We start from the raw sequence: 12598 nt of genomic DNA on the forward strand, positions 1-12598 counted from the left end.
CCACTAACTCATCTCTGAGGGCACAGTCTTCAGGACTCAGTCATTTCTCAACGGTTCCGCTCTTCAAATCACCACCTTGGGGAATACGTTTCAGTATACACTTTGGAGAGGAAAACTGTCATTACAACCATATCATTTGTCAACAGCAGATCTCCCCCAGGAGTTTCCAAGAATACAAATCTTTGTGACACACTTAATTCAAGGTCACATTTTCCTTTGAACAGGAGCCTATTACCAAATCTGTTTCTAACAAGGAACTGCCATCTTAACTCTCCTACTTGGAATGGAAGCAGATCTGTCCTTACATCTCAGAGTCACAGTCTCTTTGCCTCTCAATGATGCTCCAGGCCTGAATTTTAACATGGCAGCTGGACAGATAGTGAAGTCTATTTTTGATGGAAGAGATTAGAAGATAAACAGTACATAACAGGTCGTTGTAGAGATGCTTGGCTTGGGGCTCTGAAGGTGGCTGCAGATGCAAGATGCTAGCAAACCACAGAGCCTTCTGTATTGTTTATGAACTTGTGAATGAACAGTAACAAGTGGGGAGACTGCTGTTGAAAGCCAATACTTAGACCACTAGGCTGACAAATCCCTTAAAGAATGAGAAGAAAGATATTTCCTCCTATTGGATGGGTAGCCCGACTGGAAAGAGCTATTGAGAATAGTATGCAGCCATACTGACGCCCTGGCTCAGCACAGTTGCAGGCTGGCTAGCAGGTTCTACATCTAGGGCAGAGATTATCCTGCCTTCCTTACCTCCAGCTTGATCAAGACACTATTGAACGCTTTGCACAGATTGATGAGTGGGAGAAATTTAAGCAAGACATTTATAAGAACTTGCACCCGATTTACCACAGCTATAGAAAGGGTAACCTTTGAGTCTCCTCTGAAGAAGAAGGGTGGCTTTTTATAGTCAATATTTTCCTTAGGGTAACATTTTTTTACTGTTTCTAGAAGCATAGAGCTCTGGTAAAACCAAGCCTTGGCAGTGTCTACCTTGCAGGGTTATTTGTGGCACTTAAAAAATGACATATGCTCTGGCTGGCAGTGTAGCTCAGTAGTAGAACACTTGTCTAGCATGTATATGGCCTTAGAGACTATGTCTACCACTGGGAAAACACAAGAGATGCTTATATGTCTGGGATATGTTGAATTTTTTTATGTTCTTGAATAATAACTTTTATTATTATTAAGAACAAAAAGCACACATTTGTAGCAGAGATGCTGTGGCAGGCAGCGACTAAGGCACATGCCTTAGTCTGGGGCAGGGTTAGAAAACAGATCTCATTAATGATAATTTAGAAAAAGGTTTAGGAGCGTACTTGTCAGACAAGACCTGCCCACAGGGCATTGCTGAAGTACTGTGCTCTGTCCTCCATTATGTCCCCAAGTACTTTCTGGGACACTACCTATTAGTATATTTATGATATGTGGAGAATGGAAGTAGTCAGCAGGTAACTTCACTTTTGGTATTCAAGCTTATTTGTGGTGCTAGGGCATTTTTCCTTGTCCATACAAATTCTGTGCAACTTCTCTACCACCAAACCTCACTACTAAGGATATTAAAACTCATTAAAATATTGCCAGGCCAAAATCACTTTGGAAATCAGTCTGGAAGTTCCTGAGAAAGGTGGAAATAGTTCTACCTGAGGACCCAGTTATACTGCTCCTGGGCATATACCCAAAAGATGCTCCAACATGTAATAAGGACACATTCTTCACTATGTTCATAGCAGCCTTATTTATAATAACCAGAAGCTGGAAAGAACCCAGATGTCCCGCAACAGAAGATGGAACATTACCCAATTAGTTCTATGAAGCCATAATTATGCTTATACCTAAACTACACAAAACCCCAACAATGAAAGAGAAGTTCAGACCAATTTCACTTATGAATATGGATGCGAAAATACTCAATAAAATTCTTGCAAACAGAATACAAGAACACATCAAAATTATCATCCATCATGATCAAGCAGGCTTCATCCCAGGGATGCAGGGATGGTTTAATATAAGGAAATCCATCAATGTAATCCACTACATAAACAAACTCAAAGAAAAAAAAACACATGATTATCACATTAGATTCTGAGAAAGCACTTTACAAAATTCAACACCACTTCATGATAAAAGTCTTGGAAAGATCAGGAATTCAAGGCACATACCTAAAAGCATAGTAAAAGCAATGGACAGCAAACCAGTAGCCAACATCAAACTAAATGGAGAGAAACTTGAAGCAATCCACTAAAAACAGGGATTAGACAAGGCTGCCCACTCTCTCTCTACCTATTCAATACAGTACTAGAGGTCTTGGCCAGAGAAATTAGACAACAAAAGGAGGTGGAAGGGATACAAATTAGAAAGGAACATGTCAAAATATCACTATTTGCAGATGATATGATAGTATACTTACGTGACCTGAAAGATTCCACCATAGAACTCCTACAGCTGATAAACAATTTCACCACTTGGCTGGATATAAAATTAATTCAAACAAATCTTCCTCTACTCAAAGGATAGCCTTTTTCTACTCAAGGGATAAATAAGAAAATGATACCCTTCACAATAGTCACAAACAATATAAAATATCTTGGTGTGCCTCTAACCGAACAAGCAAAAGACCTGTATGACAAAAAACTTCAAGTCTCTAAAGAAAGAAATCTAAGAAGACCTCAGAAGATGGAAAGATCTCCCATGCTCCTGGATTGGCAGGATAAATATAGTAAAAATGGCTATCTTGTCGAAAGCAATCTACAGATTCAGTGCAATTTCTGTCACAATTCCAACTCAATCACAATTCCAATTCAATTCTTCATAGAGTTAGAAAAAGCAATTCTCAAATTCATTTGGAGTAACAAAAAACCCAAGATGGGCTGGGCAGTGATGGCACACGCCTTTAATCCCAGCACTTGGGAGGCAGAGGCAGGCGGATTTCTGAGTTCCAGGACAGCCAGGGCTACACAGAGAAACCCTGTCTCGAAAAACCAAACCAAACCAAATTAAACCAACCAACCAAACAAACAACCAAGCAACCAACCAAACAAACAAAAAAACAGGATAGCAAAAGCTATTCTCAACGATAAAAGAACCGGGGAAATCACCATCCCTGACCTCAAGTTGTACTACAGAGCAATGGTGATGAAAACGTCATTGTATTGGTACAGTGACAGGCAGGGCATAGAATTGAAGACCCATAAATGAACCCACACACCTATGGTTGTCACGTGATCTTTGACAAAGAAGCTAAAGCTATCCAATGGAAAAAAGAGCATTTTCAACAAATGGTGCTGGTTCAACTGGAGGTCAGCATGTAGAAGAATGCAAATTGATCCATTCTTATCTCCTTGTACAAAGCTCAAGTCCAAGTGGATCAAGGACCTCCACATAAAACCAGATACACTGAAACTAATAGAAGAGAAAGTGGGGAAGAGCCTCAAACACATGGGCACAGGGGAAAATTTCCTGAACAGTACACCAATGGCTTATGTTCTAAGATCAACAATAGACAAATTAGACCTCATAAAATTGCAAAGCTTCTGTAAGGCAAAGGACACTGTCAATAGGACAAAACCCCAACCAACAGATTGGAAAAAGATCTTTACCAATCCTAAATCTGATTGGGGGCTAATATCCAATATATACAAAGAACTCAAGAAGTTAGACTCCAGAAAACCAAATAACCCTATTAAAAATGAGGTACAGAGCTAAACAAAGAATTCTCAGCTGGGGATGCCAAGAAGTACTTGCTGACAGGAGACTGATATATCTGTCTCTTGAGAGGCTCTGCCAGATCCTGACAAATACAGAAGTGAATGCTCACAGCCAACCATTGACTGAGCACAGGGTCCCTGGAGTAGTTAAAGGACTGAAGGAGCTGAAGGGGTTTGCAACCCCACAGGAAGAACAACAATATCAAACAACCAGATCCTCCAGAGCTCCCAGGGACTAAAGCATCAACTGGAGGGAGCCATGGCTCCAGCCACATATATAGCAGAGAATGGCCTTGTCAGTCATCAGTGGGAGGAGAGGCCCTTGGTCCCATGAAGGCTTGATTCTCTAGTATAAAGGAGAGGTATGATGGCTGTAACCTGGAGTCCCAGCTACTTAAGAGGCTGAGACAGGACCATCACTCGAACCCAGGGACAACATACCAAACACCCACTAAGTAATTTTTTTGGACTAAAAACTATGAGGTAATATATTCAATAACTGTAGGCAAAATTTTCTATGTAAGTCTCACTGTCATAAATTGCTAGTATTCCAAAAGAACAAGTGTTGAGGACCTGCTTTGTGTCCAATCCAACCCTGCTTCCCTTTCCTCCCAATCTGTTCTTACACTGCATGGGCATTGTGCAAGCATTTGCAGTGTTCATAGAGGGCTCAGTGGCTTCTCTGACAAGCTAGGCTTTGGGGCACTTATTCTCTCTGCTATGCTGCTCCGTTGTCCAGAGGAGAGCTAAAGGTCAATAAATCAGTTCTTTTTTTTTTTTTTTTTTCTTGTGTGACAGGCTTTGTTTTCTTCTCTTCTGAACAGTCGTCTGAGCCAAGGGCCATTTTAAGAGGAGGCTTTGGGAGGAGCCTTTATTTTGACAAATACATGGCTCTGGTGCTGCAGCTTTTTTTTTTTGACTCCGTGAGTCTCTGATGATCAAATGGCCTGGCAGGTTGTAGTGCTCTGCAGCCTACTGTGGCACTGGTTTGCTGCTGACATGAGGTCTCTCCATGATTGCAGCAGCATGGAAAAATGTGATGGCTGTCTGGTGGGCTAATTTCATGGCCATCTTACTGTTTATTACCACCACCACCATCATCATCATCATCATCATCATCATTATCACATCATCATCACATCATTATCATCATCATCATCATCATGTGCTGCCCAATTGTGGAATAAGAGTGGGAAGGCCGTTTCTTACCTGAAAGGTTAACTGAGGAGTAGGGTAAAGGTTTGCTTTGGGGCTTCTTTAATTTCACACTCTTCCCTTCTCTGTCTGGTACTATGGCATCCTCCTGGGGGTTTATTCCTCCCCCAGTTAAAGCAGTTTGGGTCAGAAAGCCCAAATAATCCTAGGGATGCTACTGTAGGCTCAATGCCTTTGCATCTGGTATGTTCCTCTTGCCACTGTCAACACTAACCATGGTTTTGTAAGGCTAGCTTGTGAGATATAATTTTCTGCAAGGGAAGGAAATCAAAATACATCTCCCTCCAATTAAGGGCTGATGAGCTAAAAGACAGGCCTTCTTAAATGCCTAAAGGACAGATACTGACAAGATGGAAGCTCTATACAGCTTCTGCTGCATAACCAGGATGTTAAACATCTCTTTGAAGAAACTGCTGCATCACAGCTGCGACGTACCATAAGGTCTGCAGGGGGACTTTCTTCCTCTCAGCATCCCCCAGGACCAGCATCGGAATGCTCCCCAGAGTAAAGGTTGTTGTTTCCAAAGCATTTTATACAAGAAAATCTGTACTTCAGGCCCAGAATATACTACAGAACAGTTAAAGTTTCCCTGGGGTACTTTTATGAGTATTAGGGAATACAAAGTAGTACCATTGCCCTTCAAAATGGAATCATCAAGAAGAAAAGGGATGATAAGTAAATGTCCAGTAAAAAGCTATAGGAAATTTAATTTCCAAATAATAGCCTAATCTTACTTATCCAAGTATTTCCACCATAGTCAAGTTTTACTTTAAAAACAAAGATGATTCTACCTGTTTTATAAATGTTCTGATACAAGATGAATGTAGATTTATTTATGTTAGCGCATATATATGTGAGTGGCGATTAGGTTCATTCTACATATACCCACCTGTATATTCAAGTACATCTTTATACAGTTATAAAGAGATGTGTGTTTCTATGCACTCATGTATGAATGTCAGGTCAATCAAACAAATGTTAGAAGATAAAATGTAATGTTAATTCTCTTATTTTGCCTGCTGACCTATTCTTAATAGCTTCCCTGTAGTCACCTTTCTTAGGCCTCATCAACTGTCTCAGCTTCTTGATACAATAATAACTCTCATACTTCAATCAAAGTCTTGGCTGATGCCTTGTACAGTGTTAGAGAATACTTGCAAACTTCTAAGTGGGAACGATTTCCATCTTTTACCTTAGCAGAAGAGGTGGGGATGGAATGGCACATTGCCTGTGAAGCTCCTGGGATCTGGAAAGACTTGTATCTCTTCCAAGCCTTCATTTCTAATTGGTAGATTCTGGAGGTGTGACCTTTCCCTAGGCAGCAATGCAGCATATAAATTGTACTTGCTATAGAACATAGAAACCAGAGCATCCTTTTTTTTTGTTTGCCTTTGACGATTTACAGTTACACAATTGGACCAGAATTTTAAAACTATTTGGCTTCATAGAACTGCTTAGAAGAAACGAGGCCTCACTTGTTGCTATTATTTTCATATAATGCTCAATGTTGCAGAAGTAAAAGTGAACCAAAAAACAAGGTCTTTGCCTTTATTTAAAGTAATTTAAAACAATAAAGAAGACATCTAAGGAATTGCTCCACGGGAGTTCCCTTGTTGCAAAAGTCCCTTCTTCCCTCAGGAATCACACCAGAGTAAGATCAGAGTCAAGATGTAGAACCACCCGAAAGTGGAAAGTGGCTCTCAGTCAGATGTGACCAGATTGCACCAGCTCATGGCTTCAGAGTCAAAACAAACAAACAAACAAACAAAAAAACAATGCTTATGGGATAAAAGGAAACCTTAGACTAATGATCACTAATCTATAGTCCTAGACAGAACCCAGGGATCTGGAAAAAATATTTTAGTTTTCAATACTCTGTAAAACACCATGGAGGCTGGAGAGATGGCTCAGTAAGAGTGAGCACTGGCTACACTTCCTGTGGAGATGATTTTATCCTTAGTATCTACAAGGTGGTTCATGACTGTCTGTAACTCCAACTCCAAGGAGTCCAATGCCACCTTCTTACCTTAGTGGGCACCAGACACACATGTAGTATATTGATAAACATGTAGGCAAGCACTCATAAATATAAATTAAAAATTTAAAGACCATAGGTATGGTGGCTTGAATTGGTTTGGCCCCCATAGATTCCCATAGAGAGTGATACTATTAGAAGGTGTGGCCTTGTTGGAGTATGCTTGGCCTTATTAGACAAAGTATTATTACTGCGGATATCATCTTTGTGATCTTATAGCAACAGCTAGTGCCTTCAGATCAGGATGTAGACCTCTCAGCTACTTTTCCAGCACCATGTTTGCCTGCAGGTTGCCATGCTGTCTGCCATGATGATAATGGACTGAACTTCTGAGACTGTAAGCCAGCCTCTAGTAAATGTTTCCTTTTATAAGAGTTTCCTTGGCAAAGGATGCTGTCAATAAGACAAAAAGGCAATCAACAGATTGGGAAAAGACCTTTACAAGTCCTAAATCCAATAGGGGGCTAATATCCAATATATACAAAAAAACTCAAGAAGTTAGACTCCAGAAAACTAAACAACCCTATTAAAAATGGGGTACAGTGCTAAACAAAGAATTCTCAACTGAGGAATATTGAATGGTAGAGAAACACCTAAAAAATGTTCAACATCCTTAATCATCAGGGAAATGCAAATCAAAAAAACCTTGAGATTCCACCTCACACCAGTCAGAATGGCTAAGATCAAAAACTCAGGTGACAGCAGAAGCTGGTAAGGATGTGGAGAAAGATGAACACTCCTCCATTTTTGGTGGGATTGCAAGGTGGTACAAACACTCTGGAAATCATCTTGGTGGTTCCTCAGAAAATTGGACATAGTACTACCTGGAGATATAGCAATACCTCTCCTTGGCATATAGCCAGAAGATGTTCCAACTGGTAATAAGGACACATGCTCCACTATGTTCATAGCAGCCTTATTTATAATAGCCAGAAGCTGGAAAGAACCCAGATGTCCCTCAACAGAGGAATGGATACAGAAAATATGGTACATTTACACAATGGAGTACTACTCAGCTATTAAAAACAATGAATTTATGAAGTTCTTAGGCAAATGGTTGGATCTGGAGGATATCATCCTAAGTGAGGTAACCCAATCACAAAAGAACACAAATGATATGCACTCACTGATAAGTGGATATTAGCCCAGAAGTTCAGAATACCCAAGATACAATTTACAAAACACTTGAAACTCAAGAAGAAGGAAGACCAAAGTGTAAGCACTTCTATCCTTCTTAGAAGGAGGAATCAAATACCCATGGAAGGAGTTAGAGACAGAGTTCAGAGCAGAGACTGAAGGAATGACCAATCAGAGACTGCCCTACCTGGGGATCCATCCCATAAACAACCACCAAACCCAGACACTATTGAGGATACCAACAAGAGCTTGCTTACAGGATATAGCTGCCTCTTGAGAGGCTTTGCCAATGCCTGACAAATACAGAAGTGGATGCTCACAGTCATCCATTGCACAGAGCGCAGGGTCCCCAATGAAGGAGCTAGTGAAAGTACACAAGGAGCTGAAGGGGTTTGCAGCCCAATAGCAGGAACAACAATATGAACTAACTACTAACCCCATTGCTCCCAGGGACTAAATCACCAACCAAAGAAAACACATGGTGGGACTCATGGCTCTAGCTGCATATGTAGCAGAGGATGGCCTAGTCATCAATAGGAGGAGAGGCCCTTGGTCCTGTGAATGTTCTATCCCCAGTATAGCAGAATGCCAGGGCCAGGAAGTGGGAGTGGGTGGGTTGGGGAGCAGGGGGAGGCTAGAGGGGGTAGGGGATTTTTTGGGGGGAAACTAGAAAAGGGGATAACATTTGAAATGTAAATAAAGAAAATATCTATAAAAATAAACATAAAAAAATAAGAGTTGCCTTGGTTATGGTGTCTCTCCACAGCATTAAAACTCTAAGACAATAGGAAATTATTCATTCCACCCACTGTAAAGTTTTGTGTGACATGAGTAGCAGGATGTTTGCCTTGGGCTGGCAGTCTATCAACTCTTAGAAAACCTGCCATGCAGTTACTGTGCATGGCTTTGATTAAATGAAATCTTCAGACATAGCCTGTTAAATATAAAGGAAACATAGAGTAGAAAATTAATGAACCTCTCTTATTGATAAGAAGTTGACAATGGTAACACAGGATTAAAGTAGAGACCCAGCTACGTCATCTTAAAGCAAACAAGCAAGCAAACAATACCAAACCACACCAGAATTCTGTAGAAGGTGTTTCTGTTTTATTTTTTGGAACATCTTCTTAGTCACATGCCTAAATAATAGGATTCCTGTGAGGGTTTATGAGAAAATTTGTGTGAATGTCCTGGCACTGGTTCCTGATCAGCTTTTCAAAATTGCTCTTTGTCCTTCTTTGAGGACCAATAATAATCATTTGATTATTATTTTATGACTGTTTGGGAGAATGGGAGACTGATGAAATAACGTAACAGATTTCAGATATCACCATTTCTCTACAATGTTCAAGAATAAACTATAAATGCTGAGTGAGTTCACTCTTAAGGCCTGAGATCCCAGACAGTTGATAAAGAGAAAAGCAGCTATGAGTTTGATTAAATGTCTCCATGGAATTGCAGAAAAAACTGAGACTCCAAGGTGTCACTTTGGTGTAAGTCCCTCACTTGGCCCCCATAAAGGGCAAGGAACAGCAAGTGGCACGTGCATTGCCCCACACTAGCCTCTCATGACACCCTGTGCATACATCTAGGACTGCCAAGTAGGCCACTCCTCAATGGTCTCTGGAGGTTTGGCTTGACTCAGTCAGCTGGTATTGGTTTGATTTCCATGGTAACCTTGCTATCTACCTGGTATGGACCAGCACTCAACTTGCCCTTTTCTACTGTAGGGCCCTTGTTTGTAACCTAACAGTCAGACTCTACCATTTTACTTTCAAACACCAGCTCTAGTTGCCTCAGTAAAAGCTCCCTCCCAGCATTGGTCTGGTTTCTTATCTTACTAATACAGACTCTCAGCTCGTATCTGAGACGTTTCAAAACTCTGCTTCAGCCTCTCTAACCTATGTTTGTTCTGTAAACTAATACATTTGCACAGATAGATTTTCTGTGCGCTGTGTGATATGAGAGTGAACACTGGTAATTAAGATTGGAATAAAAGAACCTGTATTCACCATAGCCAAGTTACCAACGAAGGCAGACTATAAAAAGTAAAAGATACTGTCACTGGAACCACTAACCCTTGGGAAATTATTGTCATTGGGGAATGCGGAAATACACAAACATATTCATTTATGTTTCTGGCATAGATGGACAGGGACAGAGAGACTATAGAGAGATTGGCTGTTCCCTCAAGTCATTGTTCATCACTAATGATGAAATCATTAAACAGCTTTTTTCCCCTTAAAATATAAAGACACAGCCTCCAGATTCTAGTTCTTATCTCAGACAAAGACAGCCCTAGGGCCCTCAGAGGGAACCCAATCTGGTTCTGTATATTATTTGACTTTCATGTGCTTATTTGTGTCTTGTCTTTCAAAGTACCTTGTCTAATTTGGTTCTAAGGAAGCTATTTCACAACTGAGTCAGTTGTAGAAAGTCGGTATCAAGGCAAAATGTATCTACACATAGCTTTTTGGGTGCTAGATCTTCTGGAGCCTCAGCTGATTTCCTCTTCATGGGGAAACAGGCTTGATTTCACATTCCTGCTAGTATGCTTGAGGTAGGCCTGTGTCTACTATTGGATTTGATTCAACTGGCAATCCTATCTTAGCAACACTGTCAATAGTTATTTAAATTGTTCAAATAAATCCCTCGATGTGCTCATTCTATGAATGTCTGAGGACTTTTATTTTTCAGATTTCAGTTTTTAATGATATCCTAGAGACCCAATTCACCTCTTAACACAAATAACAACAGTGCAATTCAATTTTTATTATTTTTATTATTCAGCTGAAAATATAGCAGATCCTGTGGCTTACCAATAGCCCTGAATCTGAGATATGCTTAAGGGTCAGCAGTTTGGCCTTTGTTAGAGTAAGGTATACTGTGCTGGACAGAACAGGAGGGAGAGCCCAGCATTTAGCTATAGTCATTTCAGAATAGACCCAGATTCACAAATGTGCATTTCGTTCCAAATACATGATTTTTATAAAATTGAAGAGGGAAGTCTCATAGTTTTGATACGGTTTCATATGATCTTCTCTTTCTAAAAATTTTAAATAGACTATGGGAAGCAACCCTTGGCCTATGAATTATTCTTGGCCAAGCTAGGCAGGGTAGTGATGTTGTCTTTAAAGCTGGACTTACTCATGAAGGGGATACAGCAGGGCTTCCCTAGCAAAGAAAATACTAAATTTATGGTGGTTGCCTTACTTTCTCAGGAAAATGGCTCAGAAGGCAAGTATGGGTTTTGTTACAGACACTAGGATGTTCATTGGAACCTTGATCTCTGTGCTCCCCTCAGTATAGGGTGCTCTCTTTCTGTCATGGGGATCTCCAGTGTATGACATCAGCATGGCCATGGACATGTCTGGGTCAAGGAAAACCAATAAAGACTGCCTATCAGGTTCTCAGGCAACTACTGGGAGATGACATGGCTTTATGGAGGTGGGAACCTTTAGAAGCCTGACATCATCAGGGTTATGAACTTGAAGGGAATGTGGGACTGTGACCATTCACTCTGAGCATTGATTATGCCATCTGCGTTGGCCATGCTCGTCAGCCCTGAGCGAATGCCATTGGGAAGGTTTTAGCCACTAAAGCTATGAACTAAGCAAATCTTTTTATCTTTATGAGTTGGCTGTCTCAGGTATGTGATGTAATGTGAAGGTGACTATCATATAAATAGATGATGACCTTAACTGCAGGAAGTGAACCTGCAGCAGGTGAGAGAAAGCATCGGGAACAAACGCCCACCAGCAAGGCCAGAGAAGTGACTGCCTTCAAAGACTTTCAAGAGAAGAGACCTGAGCACTGTATATTTGGATTTTTACCCCCATTGTGGGATATGTAGTTGTTCATGTGGCCCTTGTTCAAAGAGCATCTGAAGAGATGCACTCAATGCGGAGACATCTAAGGAAGATGAAAAGAACTGAACAGATCAAGCTGAAAGAGTAAAGAAGGGAAGGACTCGGGGAAGTAATGTTGTGCCTTCTGCTCTGAATGCTGGAGCAGAGGTGCCACGGTGCAGACCTCCTGGCTTTCAGACTCATAGCAATCAGAAAGCAGAGGTGAGGGAAGGTGCGCAGCTCAGCAGATGAAGGCAAGACAGTGAGAGGAGCTGCACAATCCTAACTGTGCATCCCTGTTTAGGTTATAAGGTAGATGCCTCAGGAAAGGAGGGAGGGCTTAGGAATCCCAGTGGCTGGAAGAGGCAAATCTGGAAATTGGGAAACCTGGATGGACAGGCCTGAGCAGTCAACAGGTGTCCAGAAGAATGCATAGCACTTCTTAATTATGTGGGACATCAAGTGACAGGCTTTCCTTCAGGAACCGCTTCTTGGAGGGTGGAACATGTCCCAAATCAGCAACATAGGATGACCCTGGGTGCAACTGGAATATCAACCTCAATTTTCACTCTACCACACGGATGCCATCCTGAGTCCTTAGTGCCATGGAAGATGGCTGTGATTTTTCAGGTACACTGTGATGCCTGCCT

Source organism: Mus pahari, chromosome 1, assembly GCF_900095145.1.
Source record: "Mus pahari chromosome 1, PAHARI_EIJ_v1.1, whole genome shotgun sequence".
Lineage (NCBI taxonomy): Eukaryota > Metazoa > Chordata > Mammalia > Rodentia > Muridae > Mus > Mus pahari.